Source organism: Brachyhypopomus gauderio, unplaced genomic scaffold, assembly GCF_052324685.1.
Source record: "Brachyhypopomus gauderio isolate BG-103 unplaced genomic scaffold, BGAUD_0.2 sc44, whole genome shotgun sequence".
NCBI classification, from domain to species: Eukaryota; Metazoa; Chordata; class Actinopteri; order Gymnotiformes; family Hypopomidae; genus Brachyhypopomus; species Brachyhypopomus gauderio.
In genome coordinates this window covers 2,615,672-2,635,671 of record NW_027506870.1, presented here as the reverse complement: position 1 = coordinate 2,635,671, position 20,000 = coordinate 2,615,672, and the positions used below count along the sequence as shown (strand labels likewise).

Below are 20,000 nucleotides of genomic sequence, written 5' to 3'. Positions count from 1 at the left end.
TAGATAAAAGGATGGTTAAAAGACACAATAGTCATGCATTTTAAAACCATTTTTACAATCTTTTCTCTTTTAAAAGCCACATCCTTGCATCTGTTAAAATAGTACATAAAAGGTTTTATTATAGAAGCATTTTAAAAGCCCTTAAAGTCCAAAACAGTTTAATATCATAAAACCTTTTCAATGTCCAATTCACTACTTTGTGTATTGTCCTTTTCAGATGTATTGCAAACCCTGCTCCCCCCCGTCCAAGACCACAAGGAGAGAGGAAGGCAGAGATGAACCCAGCCGGGAGGCCGAGGTGCGTGCATCCGCAGCTCCTCCCGCCCTCCGTCGAGGTCCCTTCCTGTGCGTCTCCAGAGGAAGTCCTCCCCTGAGCCCGCTGTCTCCTTTCAGGCATCCCTGTCCCCTCAGGAAACGTCGGCGGGAGCCCCGGTCGGTGGTGGCAGGGACCCCCCTGCGTGTGACCTCGGCCCCCTCCTCCAAATGGCGACGCCCGGCGCCACCTGCAGCGTTGTTGTTACCATCTTTTTCATAGCGTGGAGGGGCACCGTGACGCGCTTCCCCACCAGCAGGTTGCGGGAGGTCCACAGTGCGGCCGTCACGCTTGTAAGGGTGAGCCAGAGTGCCTTGAATTCTTTTGATGGTAACTTTTCTACACCCTGGCCCACCCCGTTCACCGCTAACCGGTAACTTTGCGGGTGGACCTCCCCTGCTGGCAGGCTTGGGCATTCCAGGGGGCCGATCGCGGCCCACAGGTCCCTGGCCACGCTGCACTCCCAAAGGACGTGCCGCACGGTCTCAGGCTGGCCGCAGCCTGGCCGTGGGCACACTGCCGTTGCCCCCATGCCCCGGGAGTGCATCACCGCCCGGACCGGGAGGACTTCATGGGCCACCATCCAGGTAAGGTCCTTCTGTTTGTTCCGGAGGGCCGGGTGGGCCGCGTTCGCCCACACTCTCCGAGCCTCCGCCGTCGTCATCCCCACCACTCTGCTCACCTCCTCACGATCCTGAACAAGGGAGACCAGGGTTTTAGCATTTGTCATTTCTTGAACAGTGCATTTTTCCAACTCATACTTTTTTAAAAATTTCTTAATAAAAAGGTATTCGTGTGGCAGTTTAAAAGATACTGGCGTTCTTAAATCTGGTTTTAAAATGCCTATGGTTTGCAGATAGGACCCCATCCAGAACCGAGCCATAATGGCTGTCTTGGTCCTGGATGGGGATGTTGCGTACTCTATATGTGCTGCTGTAAATTTGCTGCCTAAAAACAGGTGGGGGTCTGGGAGCCCCTTCCCTCCATTTTCCGGTCTCTTCTTTACTGTCTCTCTTCTCAGGCGCTCCCACTTGGACCCCCACAGGAAGTAGAAGATCGCCCGATCCAAACCTAAAAGAAAGCTCCTTGGAGGACTAAAAACAGAGCACAGCAATAAAAGCAAAGGTAAAATCACCGCTTTTATCACTAAAATTTTCCCTTCTAAAGTCAATTGTCGTAGTCCCCACAGTCCAAGTCTCTGTCTAACTTTCCCTAAGGTTGTTGTCCAATTTCCGCTCCCTCCTCCTGCCCGGTCAAATTTCACCCCTAAAATCCTGATGTTTGTTTCTTTAAAATTTACCCCTAAAACAGTTGGTACGTTCGTCCATGGTCCAAAAAGCTGTGCCTCAGTCTTGTCTCGGTTCAGTTTGGCTCCAGAGGCCCTCCCAAACCATTCTGTTACCTCTAGGGTCCTCTGGGCCGACACCATGTCTGTGCATAAAACTGTCACGTCGTCCATGTATAATGAACATTTCACCGTCAGTCCCCCTGGCAGAGTCAGTCCATTGATCCATTGGTCCCTTCTCAAGATTTGCGCCAGTGGTTCCATGCATGTGACGAACAAGAGCGGGGATAAGGGACAACCCTGCCGTACTCCTGAGCGAATAGTGATCGCCTTGGAGAGGTGCCCATTTACCAAAATTCTGCTATTGATGTCGTTGTACAACAGGCCCACCCATGCTATAAACCTCCCGGGGAACCCCATCTTTTGCAGTACCTGAAACAGGTACTGGTGTGAGACCCGATCAAAAGCTTTTTCGAAATCTAAATTTAATGCTAATAACCGAATGTTTCTGTCTCTCACATAACAGATGGAGTCACGGATCAGGATCAAGTTGTCCGTGATCCTCCGCCCCGGCACTGCGCAAGCTTGATCTGGGTGAATCACGTCTTCTAAAACCAATGACATTCGTCTTGCTAAAATTCTGCTAAAAAGCTTACAATCGACGTTTAAAAGTGTGATAGGTCTCCAATTGCTGATCTCTGATTTTTCCCCTTTTTTGTGCAGCAGAGTCACTATCCCTGACCTAAAACTGTCAGGTAAAACGTCACAAGTCTGGAAGTCTGTAAAAATACATAAAAGGTCCCCTACTAAAATGTCCCAAAAGGTTTTGTAAAACTCCACGGGGAGCCCATCCTCTCCCGGGGACTTCCCTGTTTTAAAACCTTTTAAAACATTTTGTAGTTCCTCTGTCGTAAAATCTGTAGTTAAAAGTTCATCATCTTTAATTTTATTTTCCAATAAATTGGTCACTTCTTCCATTGTTGTTTTGTGTGTTTTCTTTTCACCATATAAATCTTCATAAAACCTTTCTACCACCCCCATGATCCCATGATTTGTATTCATTATTTTGTCTCCATCTTGTAATTTAGTAACCCCTCCTCCCCGCGCCACTGTTTTCTTGAAAAAATATCTTGTGCATTTTTCCCCTTCTTCTAGTTCCTGTTCTTTACAAGTCATTATATGTCTTTTGCTTACCTCCTCCATTAAAAGTCTAATTTCTTCTCTTACCTGTTTTATTTCCTCATTAAAATCAAACCCTTGGTTCACCAGATTGAAATACCTCTGTAACCTTCTTTGCAGCCCCATCATGCGCCTTTTCTGTTTTTTCTTTTTAAAAGTTCCCACCCTTTTAAAAAACGTCTTGGTCCTTCCCTTTACCATCTCCCACCACTGTGCACGTGAATCGTACCGGTCTTGGAGGGACTGCCAAAGTCTGTACTGCTCCCTGTATTCGTCTCTCACCCCTTCATCCTGCAGCAGGGAGCAGTTCAGCTTCCACAGCCCTCCCCCTATCGTCACATCTGTGGGGAAAGAAAGGGTGCAAGACAGTAAGGCGTGGTCTGAGAAAAACATGGGGATCAATCTAGCATCTGATGGTGGGCAGTCACGTGTGAAGATGTAGTCAATTCTAGAGGCCCGGGAACCATCACCACTCGACCAGGTGAAGCCCTCCTCCCGTGGATGCATGGTCCTGTAACAGTCCACTAAATTAAAATCAGTTATCAAATTTGCCAATCTTCCCGATGTTTTGTCTAGTTTAAAACTCTCTCCCACATTTCTCCTATCTTTTTTACTTAAAACACAATTAAAATCCCCACCCACTACTATCGGATCCCTCCCCAGCATGCGGGGCTGCAAATCCTCCAGCAAACCATATCTTTCCTCTTTCTCATTAAAACCATACACATTTAAGACTTTAAAATCCCTCCCTAAAAAATGCAAATTAGCTAAAATGGCCCGCCCATCACTCACCACAGTGCAGTCCTTCACCACAAGTCTAGGGTTATTTATTAGGATAGCAACACCATCTGACTTGTTGTAGTGCGACCCACTCCAGAGAGAGGGACCCGCAGCCCAGCGCTGCTCCCAGTCTCTGTATGATCTCAGGAAGGGGATTGCACATTCTTGTAATAAAATGATATCGGCTGTCACTGTTCCTAAAAAAGTCAGAATGCTCTGTGCTCTCAAAGGTGCTCTCACACTCCTCACATTAATGGTGGCGATCGTGAGAGACATGAGCACGTTTAAAAGGAGGTAAAACCACAACATTCTTGGTTGACCTAAAAGCAACTGGAACTAGAAACCTTTCAACACAATAAAATCCATTAAAACTAGTCTAAATCCATTCCTAAAACCATTTCCATTTTCCTCCTGCCAGGGTGAAAGAAGTCTAAAACTGGGATATCTTCTGTCCCTGATCGATCAGGAGTCGACGCTCTTCCTCTTGGTGGTAAGTGTAAAAACGATACCTCGTTCGGTGAACCACCCGGCCAGCAGGGGTCAGACCTCTCTGAGGGAGGGGTATCCTTATCTGCTGTAGCCCGCTGTTTCTTTTCATCCATCATTAAGGGGGACTCTGCCGGTCTCTTCCCCACTTGTGCGCTTGGGAGTGAGGTATCTAACTGTTTTTTCCCCCATTGTTCCACCAAGGGGGATTCTGCAGGCCTCTTGGATGCTTGTGCTCCTGGGAGAGAGTCTTCAGAGCTGCTCTCTAACCCTGGTATACTCACCTCTGACATTGTCTCAATAGAGGACCGCCCTTCTTCACTCCCTGTAGCCCCTCCCACCCCCTTTGCTCCTTGTTCCTCCCCTCCTGTTTCAGCCTCTTCCGGTTGCTCCACCCGTGAGCCCCTCCCTTCTTCCCCCTTGCCTGCCCCGCCCCCCTGATGTGTCTCGTTTCCCGCCAAAACCTCTGGCTCCGCCCCTTCTTCTCCGTCTCCCTTCTCTTGTTCTTCACCATGCTTCTTTTCGGCCATTTTTGTTACCCCTTCCCATGCTGCCTTGAGTTTGTTTGCGAAAGAATATGGACAATCTCTAAAGAGATGGTTTTTTCCCCCGCAAAGGTTACACAACCTACCATTCGGACATTCCTGAAAAGTGTGTCCAATTTCTCTACACTTACTGCACACAATTTGGGTACAAGCTTCGGCATAATGGTCCATTCCCCCACATTTACGGCACACTTTTGGCATGCCTTGATAATGTATGTACCCCCTATTTTCCCCCAACACAATTACCTGTGGCAGATGTTTCAACCCTAGGTACCCAGTCTCGTCCTCCCATTGTTTAATGGGTATTCTCCATGAACAGTTCCAGATATTATCTTCGTCCACGACTTTCACAGGTGGACCTACAACTTGACAAAACCGTCTTAGCCATGCACATATATCTTCTGAACATACTGTCTCATTGAACATCTTCACAATCACAGTTTTTCTGGCATGATCTGTTAATTTTTCAACCTTAAACATATCAAACTTTCCTTGTACTTCCTTAAACCTTTCCCAAAAAGTATTCAAATACACTGCATTCCTAAAACTGACATCAAACCCTTTGTTTTGGGGCAAAGTTATGAGGCAGTTTAAAGCTTCTGGGTGAAATTGTAAGGTTGTCTGGATTAGATTTCTAGAGAAATCTAACCTAGACATGTGAAACAGCTTTCCATTTACATCTTCTTCAAACAGGAACCTCACACTGTGGTGCCTCCTCATGCCTGCTCGTGGAGCAGACATGGTGGGAGGCACCACACCCCTTAAACCTTTCTAAAGGAGACTAAAATACCAGTAAAACAGTTAACCAGGGAATACTAAAACCAATTTAAACCACAATAAAACTCCTAATATAACAATCAAAAAATAATAATAATAATAATACCAACACTTACCTTACTAACCACAATCCTTTTCTTTGTTCCTCACCACATGCAAAATATATCTCCAGAGTCAAACGGCTGAAGCCACAAGGCTACAGTCAAGAAGGCTCCGGAGTCGATCCCAGTCCCGACCTTCTGATCTTAGCCAAAAGGCCGAGAAGCGATAACCTGAAATGGGCGCTGGCCTGGGCGCCGGCCTCGCCGGCACAGGCCTCCCCTCCGCGGAGACAGCGCCCTTCCTTCCTTCCAGCCGTACGTACGCTCACCCTTCCCTTCGTGCCACGCCCACCCCTACGTTTATACACATTCTCATTGTACAGATTGTTGCGGCCCTGCCCGGAGGCAGAGCGCTCCAAAAAATCAATTTGACTCTTTGACGTTCCCCTCCACGGAAATCTTTAGTAAAAGGCGAAAGATTTGTGCGTGAATGAAGAGAAACCCGAGCTATAGCCATGTAGGCTCAGGCGTCCCGCTACGCCAACCTAAAGCCTAGCTCGTTTGTTCGCGGTAACAAGGGAGGAGCCTGCGGGGCTGTGGCTTGTTGGCAACATCAGGCAGGCAGGCAGGCAGGCAGGGCTGGCAGGCTATAATGGAGAGAGAGAGAGAGAGAGAGAGAGAGAGAGAGAGGGGAGGGGAAAAAACAGTAACAATCTCAAAAAAAAAAAAAAAAAAAAAAAAAAAAACAAAAACGGAGGGAAAACTGCAAACCGCCGAAAGGGGAGTGGCCTCCGCTCGCACTGCATTTGTGACCAGCTGACAAGGCAGTGAGAGAGACAGAGACCACTCACTCCCCTTCATTCTTACTTATTCTGGTTTTTTTTAAAGGAGTGAGCGCTTTTGGCTGCTTTGTTTTATTTATTCACACAGACAGACAGACAGAGACAGACAAATCAACCAGCAAATGTAAAAATAAAGTTTTATAATATAATATTATATATATATATATATATATATACACACACACACACACACACACACACACACACACACACACACACACACATATTACAAATTCATTAAAATAAACAGGCTGATCATACCATACAACCAGCAACAAACTCTTTCTTTTCCACACGTTTAGGAAGGTGCACCGTTCCTGGAGGTACTGCAATACCAGGTCGATGCGTGGGGCGAACGGGGCAAGCCCCTGTTTCGCCTCCCTGTTCTAAAAATCCATTTAATATGAAGTCCTCATATAGAGGACGTATCAGATATTAAACTGATAAGAACAGATTTTTTTTTTTTTTTTATTGGTTATTGTCACAGGTTACAAGCAAGATTCATTTCACAACTGAATACAATTCATGCATGTCATTGAATTTTACAATAAAGGAACATTTCTTCTGAGTTGTGTTTCTTGTGTGTTGATTGTGTGTTGAAGGGGGTGCGTGACCATTGCGTATAATATATTACAATAAAAGGTATAATAAAAACAATAAAAGAGTCATATATATACAATGGGCATGTTTTCCATTTGCCTACATATGCATTTATCTGCCTTGCTGTACACTCATCCCACGCTCCATGTGGCCTTCCCCATCCTGAGGTTATGTATACACATTTACCCCCCATGCATGCTTTGCAGTAAGCCCAACAGAAAACATAAGATGCAAATGCCATTCCTAAAGGGGGAGGGGACGGGACGCCGGCCCCGCGAGTCTCCGCCCACTCTCCCGTCCCTGGGCCTGCCCCCTGGCCGCCCAGCGGAGATCCTCTTAAACCATGGCTCGCTGCTCCTCCAAGTGGTCTGGGGTGCGTCGGCAAGCAGCGAGGACCGTGGCAGCCCTTGATCTTCCCTAGCTGGTCCCGGCACCCCCCTCCGAATGGCGGCGGGCTGCATACGTTCGCTGTCGGGCTTCCACCAGTGTCTTTTTGCCCCGGAGTGGCAGCTCCAACCGCTTCCCCACCAGCAGGTTCCTTGCGGCCCAGATGGCGTCTTTAATGCTGTTTAAGGTGGGCCAGAGCATCTCAAACACGGCTGGTGTCACGTGTCGGCCCCAGCCCACCCCGTTTACTGCTTTCCAGTAATCCAGCATGGGGTCCGCACCTGCTGGCAGGCTCGGGCACCACAGGGTGCCGGTTATTGACCAGAGATCTCGGGCTGCGCTGCACTCCCAGAGCGCGTGCCTCACGGTCTCGGGCGCGCCACACCCGGGCCGCGGGCAGATGGGGTTCCTGGCCATGCCTCGGGAGTGCATCACGGCCCTCGCCGGGAGGATCTCATGGGCAGCCATCCATGACAGGTCCTTGTGGGCGTTGAGGAGAGCAGGGTGTGCGGCATTGCGCCACACCACCCTGGACTCGGCCTCCCCGAGTCCCTGGACCCGCAGCACCGGCTCCCGTCCCTGTACACAAGATAGGATGGCTTTGTGGTTAGTCAGTACTTGTCTGGCTTCCCCTTCCAGTTTGAAGTTTTGCATGAAGCGTGGGATAAAAGCATAGCACTTTACCAAATTAAAGCTCACAGGTGTTCGCAGGTCTACATTAACCAATTTCAAGCGGCGTAGGTATGTTCCCAGATGGAATTTTACCCATGCTCCAGTTTTGCTCTCGCTTGTTGCATACTTAAAATGTGTGGCTATGAAGCAGCTACCTAAAAACAGATAAAAATCAGGCACCCCTTTCCCACCATTCTCCGGTCTTCGTTTCACCACTTCTCTTCTTAGACGTTCCCATTTGGATCCCCATAAGAAGTAAAACATGGCACGTTCCATTGCTAAGATCACTGCTCTCGGAGGCATAAAAACAGCAGATGTTAGTAAAAACAAGGGTAGAATCACTGCTTTTATGATCAATATTTTCCCTTCCCATGTCAAATGTCGGAGGGACCACAGGCCCAGCTTTTGTCTGGCCTTACTTAAAAGTCCGGCCCAATTGCCTGTCCCCTTGACCTCCTCATCAAAGTATACCCCAAGGATCTTGATGTCTGCCCGCTGCACATGTACTTCCACACCCTGCAATTTTTCCTTCCCCCATGGCCCAAACATCTTTGCTATAGATTTACTCCTGTTCAATTTCGCCCCTGAAGCTTTGCCAAACCAATCAGTCAGTTCAAATACCCTTTGTACAGAGTGTGTGTTTGTACATAGTACGTTTACATCATCCATGTAAAGCACACATCGTGATTCCTGTCCCTCCCCTCCCGGTATATGCATGCCTTTTATCCAGGCATCTTGTCTTAAGATCTGTGCGAGTGGTTCGATGCAGGCAACATACAGCAAGGAGGATAACGGGCAGCCCTGACGGACACCGCGATTTAAATTTATCGCTTTTGATGGTCTCCCGTTTACCATAATCCTGCTAGTTATGTCGTTGTACAGTAATCCCACCCATTTTATCAGCCTCCCAGGAAAGCCCACTTTTTGCAGTACCTGTAACAGGTACTGGTGCGAGACCCGATCAAACGCTTTTTCGAAATCCAGATTTAACACTATGAGCCTCATTTGTCTGTCCCTCGCATGACAGATGGTGTCTCTGATCAGTATTAGGCCATCGGTGATCCTCCTTCCTGGTACTGCACACGCCTGGTCTGGGTGAATAAAATCCTTTAAAACAGTAGACATGCGTAATGCTAAAATTTTGCTAAAAAGTTTAAGATCCACATTTAAAAGAGTGATCGGTCTCCAGTTTTTCAAATTTTTTCTATCCCCTTTCTTAAATAAAAGCGTTACAAGACCCTCTGTGAAAGCCCTTGGCAGTTCAGTTAAGTTGTCCAGTTCTCTAAATACCTCTAAAATGTCCTGTTTTAAAATATCCCAGAATGTCCTATAAAATTCGCATGGCAATCCGTCTGCTCCCGGCGTTTTGCCAGCTTTAAAGCTTTTCATGCTATTATCTAGCTCCAATTCTGTGATGTCCTTCACTAACGTGTCTGCATTTGCAATTCGCGATGTCATCTTACCTAACACTTCTCTCATTACATTATAATTTATTGGCTCAGCGGCATATAGATTTGTATAAAAATCCTCCACTGCTGTCATTATGTTTTCCATTCCGCTTATCTTTTTACCATTGTCCGTGTGTAACTCCGTTAGAGGTGTGTTTTTTTCCATCACCCGCTTAAAAAAGAATCTAGTACATTTCTCATCAGATTCAAGCTTTTCTGCCTTTGCCCTTAAAATAATCCCTTTGCTTTGTGCCGTTGCCAACTCACGCATTTCCTTCTTCACTTCTTCTATTTCCATGCTAAAATCGTGCCCATTATTAACCAGGTTAAAATATCGCTGGAGGCGCTTTTGTAAGCCAGCCATTTGCCGGCGTTCCTTTGCTTTTTGGCGTCGCCCCACTCTTTGGAAAAACTCTGCCGCTTTTTGTTTCACCATAATCCACCATTCTAACTTTGTATCACACAGGTCTTGTAGTGACTTCCAAGACTCATATTCTTCTCTAAACTCTGCCTGTACTGTCTTCTCTGCCAAAGCTGTGCAATTTAGTTTCCATGTGCCCGTCCCTCTTAACCCACCATCCCCTAGTGTGAGTGCACTCCTCAAAAGAGCATGGTCAGAGAAAAAGACAGGTGTTATTGATGCCTCCATAACCTTACACCCTCTTATGAAAACATAATCAATTCGGGAAGCCCTAGTGCCATCCGGGCTTCTCCATGTAAACCCGGGATCGCGTGGCCTTGTACTTTTAAAACTGTCTACCAATTTAAAATCAGTTAAAATCCCCTTTAAACACCGTGATGTTTTATCCAATTTAACGTCTGTCCCTTTTCTCAGTCTTCCTGTTTCCTCTAATATGCAGTTAAAATCCCCTCCCACTATTAGCGGCATATTCCCTACTAAATGCATCTGTAATGTTTCTAGCTGTTCATGTCTCTCATGTTTTTCTGTAAAACCATATATGTTTAAGACCTTAAAAACTGTGCCTAAAAAACTTAAAACCATTAGCATGATTCGCCCTTCTTGTATAATGGTCACCTCTTGTATGATTAGGTCAGGGTTTTTCACTAAAATGGCCACTCCATCTGCCTTGTTTGCATTTGAGCCACTCCATACTGATTGCCCCACCCGCCACTTTTCTTCCCACTGCCTGTATGATTTCATATATGGTAAGGCACATTCCTGTAGTAAAATAATGTCAGCCTTCTCTTTACTTAAAAACTGTAAAATGTTTTCAGCTCTTAGCAGCGATCTAATGCTTCTTACATTGATTGTGGATATGGTAAGTGTCATAATGATGTTGAGTAAAGTAACCCACAAGGTAAGACTATTTCCCATGATTAATAATGGTGTGTTCTTCTTGCTTTTCAGATGGAGATTCTGACGGGCATGTACAGAGGCTGAGACACGACTGGCAACGCCAAAGAGGACCAAACCACAAAACTGCCGCATTTCGCTAAAACCAATAGGTCTGTATGCATGTTAAAAACATAAATAATGCATTCATACATTTTATAAAAGGATGTGTATGCTCTACCACCTATAATATGCATTTTACAATGTCTCATATTTTTATTTTGTCCTCGCATCATGAAGAGTGAGGAATCCACATCACTTCTTCAGACACCCTTTCTTCTTTAATCCATCTCGTGGAGCTTAATGGGGGTTCACCTAGTGGCTCTGCACCCATTTGCGCTTCACCTAAGTAGTCTTCTCTCATTTCTTCTAGCTCCACCCCGCGCCTACGCCTGGGTGTGGAAGCCTTGAGTCGTATGTGGGCGAAGGCAATTGCATTGGGGGAGGTCTCTGGCCACCGACGCTGTACATCATCCGATAAGGAGCTCAGCGCTTCCTGTCGGACTTCTTGAGCGTCCTCTGGCTCTAGAGATACCGCCAATTTTTTGGCTGTCTGACCATCAGGTAGGGAAGTGGATGATTCTCCACTCTCCTCCGAGACTGTCGTCATTGCCAGTTCTCCTTTTCTGTTTTCCATCCCTTCCCTTCTATTTTTAAAACTCACTTCCACCTCACCTTCTGGGTTCGCTACATGTTCCTCATTTATGGTTTCTAAATCTTGTTGTACTGCGGGCGGTGCTTCCACTCCACCCACTTCCCTCCCCCTTTCCCTTCTTTCTCTAAAAACTCCTGCCTCCCTCTTCCGTTTTTCTTCCTCTCTTCCACTCACAGGTTGCACATCCACCCTGCTTGTAATGGTACCTATACATTCCTCAAGTATGCTTTCCAAATCTTGCAAGTCTTGTAACCCAGGGGGCGGTGCTTCCACCTGTACTCCGCCCCCTACCCTCCCTCTTGCCCCTTTCTCTCTAGTCCCTCTGGCCCCCCTCTTCCGTTTACCCACCATTTCACTTGGTCCCACCCCTTCACTTGGCCCCGCCCCTTCACTTGGCCCCGCCCCTTCACTTGGCCCCGCCCCTTCACTTGGCCCCGCCCCTTCACCTGGCCCCGCCCCTTCACCTGGCCCCGCCCCTTCACTCGGCCCCGCCCCTTCACTCGGCCCCGCCCCTTCACTCGGCCCCGCCCCTTCACTTGGCCCCGCCCCTTCACTCGGCCCCGCCCCTTCACTCGGCCCCGCCCCTTCTTCCCCATTCTTCTTTCCTGCCTGCTCACCATGCTGCATGTCGGCCATTTTTGTTTTGTGTGTTTGTTCCTCTGCCATTTTAGCTTTAACTTTATTCGCAAACGATAACGGACACTCTCTAAAAAGGTGGTTATCTTCCCCACACAGGTTGCATTTCCTTCCATTAGGACAATTTTCAAAGACGTGGCCCACTTCCCTACACTTTTTGCACACAGTTACCTGACAAGCTTCTGCTAAATGCCCAAACTCTCCACACTTCCGGCACAGTTTGGGCATTCCCTGATAGAAGATATAGCCCCTATTTTCCCCCAAGGCTATCATGGACGGTATGTGCTGCAGACCCAAGTACCCTGTTGGCTCTAGCTTCAATTGTACCGACGCTTTCCAAGAGCATGTCCATATGCCGTCTTCGTCCATTACCTTACTAGGCGGAGTTTTAACTATACAATACCTGCCCAGCCAGGTACCTATATCCTCTCCTGTGACCGTTTCATTGAACATTCTGACATATACCAATTTCTGTGGGTTGACAGTTAGTTTTTCTACTATGAACAAGGCAAACTGGTCTCTGTGTTTCTCATATCTTTGCCAAAAGTCCTGCAGCCCTGCTGCTGTCCTAAAACTAACGTCATATCCTCTGTTACCAGGCAGTGCTAAAATACAATTTAAATCCGTGGCCTTAAACCCCAAGCATCTCTGAAATAGTTTTCTAGAAAAGTCCAATCTAGATAGTTCTCCTAGATTTTCCTCTGAGCCCATGTATCGGAAGCGGACACTATGGTGCCTCCTCACACCGACTCTAGCAGCCGACATGGTGGAGGCACCTCTAGTTTAAAAGCTAGCAGCTGGCAGCTAACTCCACAGCCGATACAGGACCCACAAAAGAAAAAAACAGCACTTACCTTTGTTGGCCGCCGAAACCCAGACACTGGGCGCCTACAAACCGTCCACCACAGCACCCTCCTTGCAAGATGTTCTCCACTCCAAAATGCACCTAGACAATTAAAAAAAAAAAAGAACAAAAGTTTGATTAATTTTCCACCACTTTCTCCCTTACAATTGTACTCTCTGAAAGAAAATGGCCGCCGCCACTGATAGGCTGCAGTCAGGTATCTCCAAAGAGTCGATCGCTGTCTCCGCCCCTTGATCTTAGCCAAAAGGCCGAGAAGCGATAACCTGAAATGGGCGCTGGCCTGGGCGCCGGCCTCGCCGGCACAGGCCTCCCCTCCGCGGAGACAGCGCCCTTCCTTCCTTCCTTCCGGCCGTACGTACGCTCACCCTTCCCTTCGTGCCACGCCCACCCCTACGTTTATACACATTCTCATTGTACAGATTGTTGCGGCCCTGCCCGGAGGCAGAGCGCTCCAAAAAATCAATTTGACTCTTTGACGTTCCCCTCCACGGAAATCTTTAGTAAAAGGCGAAAGATTTGTGCGTGAATGAAGAGAAACCCGAGCTATAGCCATGTAGGCTCAGGCGTCCCGCTACGCCAACCTAAAGCCTAGCTCGTTTGTTCGCGGTAACAAGGGAGGAGCCTGCGGGGCTGTGGCTTGTTGGCAACATCAGGCAGGCAGGCAGGCAGGGCTGGCAGGCTATAATGGAGAGAGAGAGAGAGAGAGAGAGGAGGGGAAAAAACAGTAACAATCTCAAAAAAAAAAAAAAAAAAAAAAAAAAAAAGAACAAAAACGGAGGGAAAACTGCAAACCGCCGAAAGGGGAGTGGCCTCCGCTCGCACTGCATTTGTGACCAGCTGACAAGGCAGTGAGAGAGACAGAGACCACTCACTCCCCTTCATTCTTACTTATTCTGGTTTTTTTTAAAGGAGTGAGCGCTTTTGGCTGCTTTGTTTTATTTATTCACACAGACAGACAGACAGAGACAGACAAATCAACCAGCAAATGTAAAAATAAAGTTTTATAATATAATATTATATATATATATATATATATATACACACACACACACACACACACACACACACACACACACACACACACACACACATATTACAAATTCATTAAAATAAACAGGCTGATCATACCATACAACCAGCAACAAACTCTTTCTTTTCCACACGTTTAGGAAGGTGCACCGTTCCTGGAGGTACTGCAATACCAGGTCGATGCGTGGGGCGAACGGGGCAAGCCCCTGTTTCGCCTCCCTGTTCTAAAAATCCATTTAATATGAAGTCCTCATATAGAGGACGTATCAGATATTAAACTGATAAGAACAGATTTTTTTTTTTTTTGACAATGTTTATTGAGTCTTTACATCAATAAATACAGCGTCACTTTTATGTTAAAAAAGCAGCATACACATTAGATAAAAGGATGGTTAAAAGACACAATAGTCATGCATTTTAAAACCATTTTTACAATCTTTTCTCTTTTAAAAGCCACATCCTTGCATCTGTTAAAATAGTACATAAAAGGTTTTATTATAGAAGCATTTTAAAAGCCCTTAAAGTCCAAAACAGTTTAATATCATAAAACCTTTTCAATGTCCAATTCACTACTTTGTGTATTGTCCTTTTCAGATGTATTGCAAACCCTGCTCCCCCCCGTCCAAGACCACAAGGAGAGAGGAAGGCAGAGATGAACCCAGCCGGGAGGCCGAGGTGCGTGCATCCGCAGCTCCTCCCGCCCTCCGTCGAGGTCCCTTCCTGTGCGTCTCCAGAGGAAGTCCTCCCCTGAGCCCGCTGTCTCCTTTCAGGCATCCCTGTCCCCTCAGGAAACGTCGGCGGGAGCCCCGGTCGGTGGTGGCAGGGACCCCCCTGCGTGTGACCTCGGCCCCCTCCTCCAAATGGCGACGCCCGGCGCCACCTGCAGCGTTGTTGTTACCATCTTTTTCATAGCGTGGAGGGGCACCGTGACGCGCTTCCCCACCAGCAGGTTGCGGGAGGTCCACAGTGCGGCCGTCACGCTTGTAAGGGTGAGCCAGAGTGCCTTGAATTCTTTTGATGGTAACTTTTCTACACCCTGGCCCACCCCGTTCACCGCTAACCGGTAACTTTGCGGGTGGACCTCCCCTGCTGGCAGGCTTGGGCATTCCAGGGGGCCGATCGCGGCCCACAGGTCCCTGGCCACGCTGCACTCCCAAAGGACGTGCCGCACGGTCTCAGGCTGGCCGCAGCCTGGCCGTGGGCACACTGCCGTTGCCCCCATGCCCCGGGAGTGCATCACCGCCCGGACCGGGAGGACTTCATGGGCCACCATCCAGGTAAGGTCCTTCTGTTTGTTCCGGAGGGCCGGGTGGGCCGCGTTCGCCCACACTCTCCGAGCCTCCGCCGTCGTCATCCCCACCACTCTGCTCACCTCCTCACGATCCTGAACAAGGGAGACCAGGGTTTTAGCATTTGTCATTTCTTGAACAGTGCATTTTTCCAACTCATACTTTTTTAAAAATTTCTTAATAAAAAGGTATTCGTGTGGCAGTTTAAAAGATACTGGCGTTCTTAAATCTGGTTTTAAAATGCCTATGGTTTGCAGATAGGACCCCATCCAGAACCGAGCCATAATGGCTGTCTTGGTCCTGGATGGGGATGTTGCGTACTCTATATGTGCTGCTGTAAATTTGCTGCCTAAAAACAGGTGGGGGTCTGGGAGCCCCTTCCCTCCATTTTCCGGTCTCTTCTTTACTGTCTCTCTTCTCAGGCGCTCCCACTTGGACCCCCACAGGAAGTAGAAGATCGCCCGATCCAAACCTAAAAGAAAGCTCCTTGGAGGACTAAAAACAGAGCACAGCAATAAAAGCAAAGGTAAAATCACCGCTTTTATCACTAAAATTTTCCCTTCTAAAGTCAATTGTCGTAGTCCCCACAGTCCAAGTCTCTGTCTAACTTTCCCTAAGGTTGTTGTCCAATTTCCGCTCCCTCCTCCTGCCCGGTCAAATTTCACCCCTAAAATCCTGATGTTTGTTTCTTTAAAATTTACCCCTAAAACAGTTGGTACGTTCGTCCATGGTCCAAAAAGCTGTGCCTCAGTCTTGTCTCGGTTCAGTTTGGCTCCAGAGGCCCTCCCAAACCATTCTGTTACCTCTAGGGTCCTCTGGGCCGACACCATGTCTGTGCATAAAACTGTCACGTCGTCCATGTATAATGAACATTTCACCGTCAGTCCCCCTGGCAGAGTCAGTCCATTGATCCATTGGTCCCTTCTCAAGATTTGCGCCAGTGGTTCCATGCATGTGACGAACAAGAGCGGGGATAAGGGACAACCCTGCCGTACTCCTGAGCGAATAGTGATCGCCTTGGAGAGGTGCCCATTTACCAAAATTCTGCTATTGATGTCGTTGTACAACAGGCCCACCCATGCTATAAACCTCCCGGGGAACCCCATCTTTTGCAGTACCTGAAACAGGTACTGGTGTGAGACCCGATCAAAAGCTTTTTCGAAATCTAAATTTAATGCTAATAACCGAATGTTTCTGTCTCTCACATAACAGATGGAGTCACGGATCAGGATCAAGTTGTCCGTGATCCTCCGCCCCGGCACTGCGCAAGCTTGATCTGGGTGAATCACGTCTTCTAAAACCAATGACATTCGTCTTGCTAAAATTCTGCTAAAAAGCTTACAATCGACGTTTAAAAGTGTGATAGGTCTCCAATTGCTGATCTCTGATTTTTCCCCTTTTTTGTGCAGCAGAGTCACTATCCCTGACCTAAAACTGTCAGGTAAAACGTCACAAGTCTGGAAGTCTGTAAAAATACATAAAAGGTCCCCTACTAAAATGTCCCAAAAGGTTTTGTAAAACTCCACGGGGAGCCCATCCTCTCCCGGGGACTTCCCTGTTTTAAAACCTTTTAAAACATTTTGTAGTTCCTCTGTCGTAAAATCTGTAGTTAAAAGTTCATCATCTTTAATTTTATTTTCCAATAAATTGGTCACTTCTTCCATTGTTGTTTTGTGTGTTTTCTTTTCACCATATAAATCTTCATAAAACCTTTCTACCACCCCCATGATCCCATGATTTGTATTCATTATTTTGTCTCCATCTTGTAATTTAGTAACCCCTCCTCCCCGCGCCACTGTTTTCTTGAAAAAATATCTTGTGCATTTTTCCCCTTCTTCTAGTTCCTGTTCTTTACAAGTCATTATATGTCTTTTGCTTACCTCCTCCATTAAAAGTCTAATTTCTTCTCTTACCTGTTTTATTTCCTCATTAAAATCAAACCCTTGGTTCACCAGATTGAAATACCTCTGTAACCTTCTTTGCAGCCCCATCATGCGCCTTTTCTGTTTTTTCTTTTTAAAAGTTCCCACCCTTTTAAAAAACGTCTTGGTCCTTCCCTTTACCATCTCCCACCACTGTGCACGTGAATCGTACCGGTCTTGGAGGGACTGCCAAAGTCTGTACTGCTCCCTGTATTCGTCTCTCACCCCTTCATCCTGCAGCAGGGAGCAGTTCAGCTTCCACAGCCCTCCCCCTATCGTCACATCTGTGGGGAAAGAAAGGGTGCAAGACAGTAAGGCGTGGTCTGAGAAAAACATGGGGATCAATCTAGCATCTGATGGTGGGCAGTCACGTGTGAAGATGTAGTCAATTCTAGAGGCCCGGGAACCATCACCACTCGACCAGGTGAAGCCCTCCTCCCGTGGATGCATGGTCCTGTAACAGTCCACTAAATTAAAATCAGTTATCAAATTTGCCAATCTTCCCGATGTTTTGTCTAGTTTAAAACTCTCTCCCACATTTCTCCTATCTTTTTTACTTAAAACACAATTAAAATCCCCACCCACTACTATCGGATCCCTCCCCAGCATGCGGGGCTGCAAATCCTCCAGCAAACCATATCTTTCCTCTTTCTCATTAAAACCATACACATTTAAGACTTTAAAATCCCTCCCTAAAAAATGCAAATTAGCTAAAATGGCCCGCCCATCACTCACCACAGTGCAGTCCTTCACCACAAGTCTAGGGTTATTTATTAGGATAGCAACACCATCTGACTTGTTGTAGTGCGACCCACTCCAGAGAGAGGGACCCGCAGCCCAGCGCTGCTCCCAGTCTCTGTATGATCTCAGGAAGGGGATTGCACATTCTTGTAATAAAATGATATCGGCTGTCACTGTTCCTAAAAAAGTCAGAATGCTCTGTGCTCTCAAAGGTGCTCTCACACTCCTCACATTAATGGTGGCGATCGTGAGAGACATGAGCACGTTTAAAAGGAGGTAAAACCACAACATTCTTGGTTGACCTAAAAGCAACTGGAACTAGAAACCTTTCAACACAATAAAATCCATTAAAACTAGTCTAAATCCATTCCTAAAACCATTTCCATTTTCCTCCTGCCAGGGTGAAAGAAGTCTAAAACTGGGATATCTTCTGTCCCTGATCGATCAGGAGTCGACGCTCTTCCTCTTGGTGGTAAGTGTAAAAACGATACCTCGTTCGGTGAACCACCCGGCCAGCAGGGGTCAGACCTCTCTGAGGGAGGGGTATCCTTATCTGCTGTAGCCCGCTGTTTCTTTTCATCCATCATTAAGGGGGACTCTGCCGGTCTCTTCCCCACTTGTGCGCTTGGGAGTGAGGTATCTAACTGTTTTTTCCCCCATTGTTCCACCAAGGGGGATTCTGCAGGCCTCTTGGATGCTTGTGCTCCTGGGAGAGAGTCTTCAGAGCTGCTCTCTAACCCTGGTATACTCACCTCTGACATTGTCTCAATAGAGGACCGCCCTTCTTCACTCCCTGTAGCCCCTCCCACCCCCTTTGCTCCTTGTTCCTCCCCTCCTGTTTCAGCCTCTTCCGGTTGCTCCACCCGTGAGCCCCTCCCTTCTTCCCCCTTGCCTGCCCCGCCCCCCTGATGTGTCTCGTTTCCCGCCAAAACCTCTGGCTCCGCCCCTTCTTCTCCGTCTCCCTTCTCTTGTTCTTCACCATGCTTCTTTTCGGCCATTTTTGTTACCCCTTCCCATGCTGCCTTGAGTTTGTTTGCGAAAGAATATGGACAATCTCTAAAGAGATGGTTTTTTCCCCCGCAAAGGTTACACAACCTACCATTCGGACATTCCTGAAAAGTGTGTCCAATTTCTCTACACTTACTGCACACAATTTGGGTACAAGCTTCGGCATAATGGTCCATTCCCCCACATTTACGGCACACTTTTGGCATGCCTTGATAATGTATGTACCCCCTATTTTCCCCCAACACAATTACCTGTGGCAGATGTTTCAACCCTAGGTACCCAGTCTCGTCCTCCCATTGTTTAATGGGTATTCTCCATGAACAGTTCCAGATATTATCTTCGTCCACGACTTTCACAGGTGGACCTACAACTTGACAAAACCGTCTTAGCCATGCACATATATCTTCTGAACATACTGTCTCATTGAACATCTTCACAATCACAGTTTTTCTGGCATGATCTGTTAATTTTTCAACCTTAAACATATCAAACTTTCCTTGTACTTCCTTAAACCTTTCCCAAAAAGTATTCAAATACACTGCATTCCTAAAACTGACATCAAACCCTTTGTTTTGGGGCAAAGTTATGAGGCAGTTTAAAGCTTCTGGGTGAAATTGTAAGGTTGTCTGGATTAGATTTCTAGAGAAATCTAACCTAGACATGTGAAACAGCTTTCCATTTACATCTTCTTCAAACAGGAACCTCACACTGTGGTGCCTCCTCATGCCTGCTCGTGGAGCAGACATGGTGGGAGGCACCACACCCCTTAAACCTTTCTAAAGGAGACTAAAATACCAGTAAAACAGTTAACCAGGGAATACTAAAACCAATTTAAACCACAATAAAACTCCTAATATAACAATCAAAAAATAATAATAATAATAATACCAACACTTACCTTACTAACCACAATCCTTTTCTTTGTTCCTCACCACATGCAAAATATATCTCCAGAGTCAAACGGCTGAAGCCACAAGGCTACAGTCAAGAAGGCTCCGGAGTCGATCCCAGTCCCGACCTTCTGATCTTAGCCAAAAGGCCGAGAAGCGATAACCTGAAATGGGCGCTGGCCTGGGCGCCGGCCTCGCCGGCACAGGCCTCCCCTCCGCGGAGACAGCGCCCTTCCTTCCTTCCAGCCGTACGTAC

At 47.1% G+C, this 20,000-nt stretch overlaps 3 non-coding genes and 1 pseudogene across 3 annotated transcripts; all 4 read right to left on the bottom strand.

Annotated features, from left to right (window-relative positions):
• Window positions 1-5,797: 5,797 nt before the first annotated feature.
• Window positions 5,798-5,916, bottom strand: LOC143486699 (U5 spliceosomal RNA). The gene has a single exon (XR_013123630.1). It is a non-coding gene; the product is annotated as a U5 spliceosomal RNA (small nuclear RNA).
• Window positions 5,917-6,549: 633 nt separating this feature from the next.
• LOC143486597 (U2 spliceosomal RNA) lies at window positions 6,550-6,747 on the bottom strand. Its single transcript, XR_013123553.1, has one exon. It is a non-coding gene; the product is annotated as a U2 spliceosomal RNA (small nuclear RNA).
• Window positions 6,748-13,292: 6,545 nt separating this feature from the next.
• LOC143486698 (U5 spliceosomal RNA) lies at window positions 13,293-13,411 on the bottom strand. Its single transcript, XR_013123629.1, has one exon. It is a non-coding gene; the product is annotated as a U5 spliceosomal RNA (small nuclear RNA).
• A 622-nt stretch (window positions 13,412-14,033) lies between these two features.
• Window positions 14,034-14,210, bottom strand: LOC143486605 (U2 spliceosomal RNA; annotated as a pseudogene).
• Window positions 14,211-20,000: the final 5,790 nt, after the last annotated feature.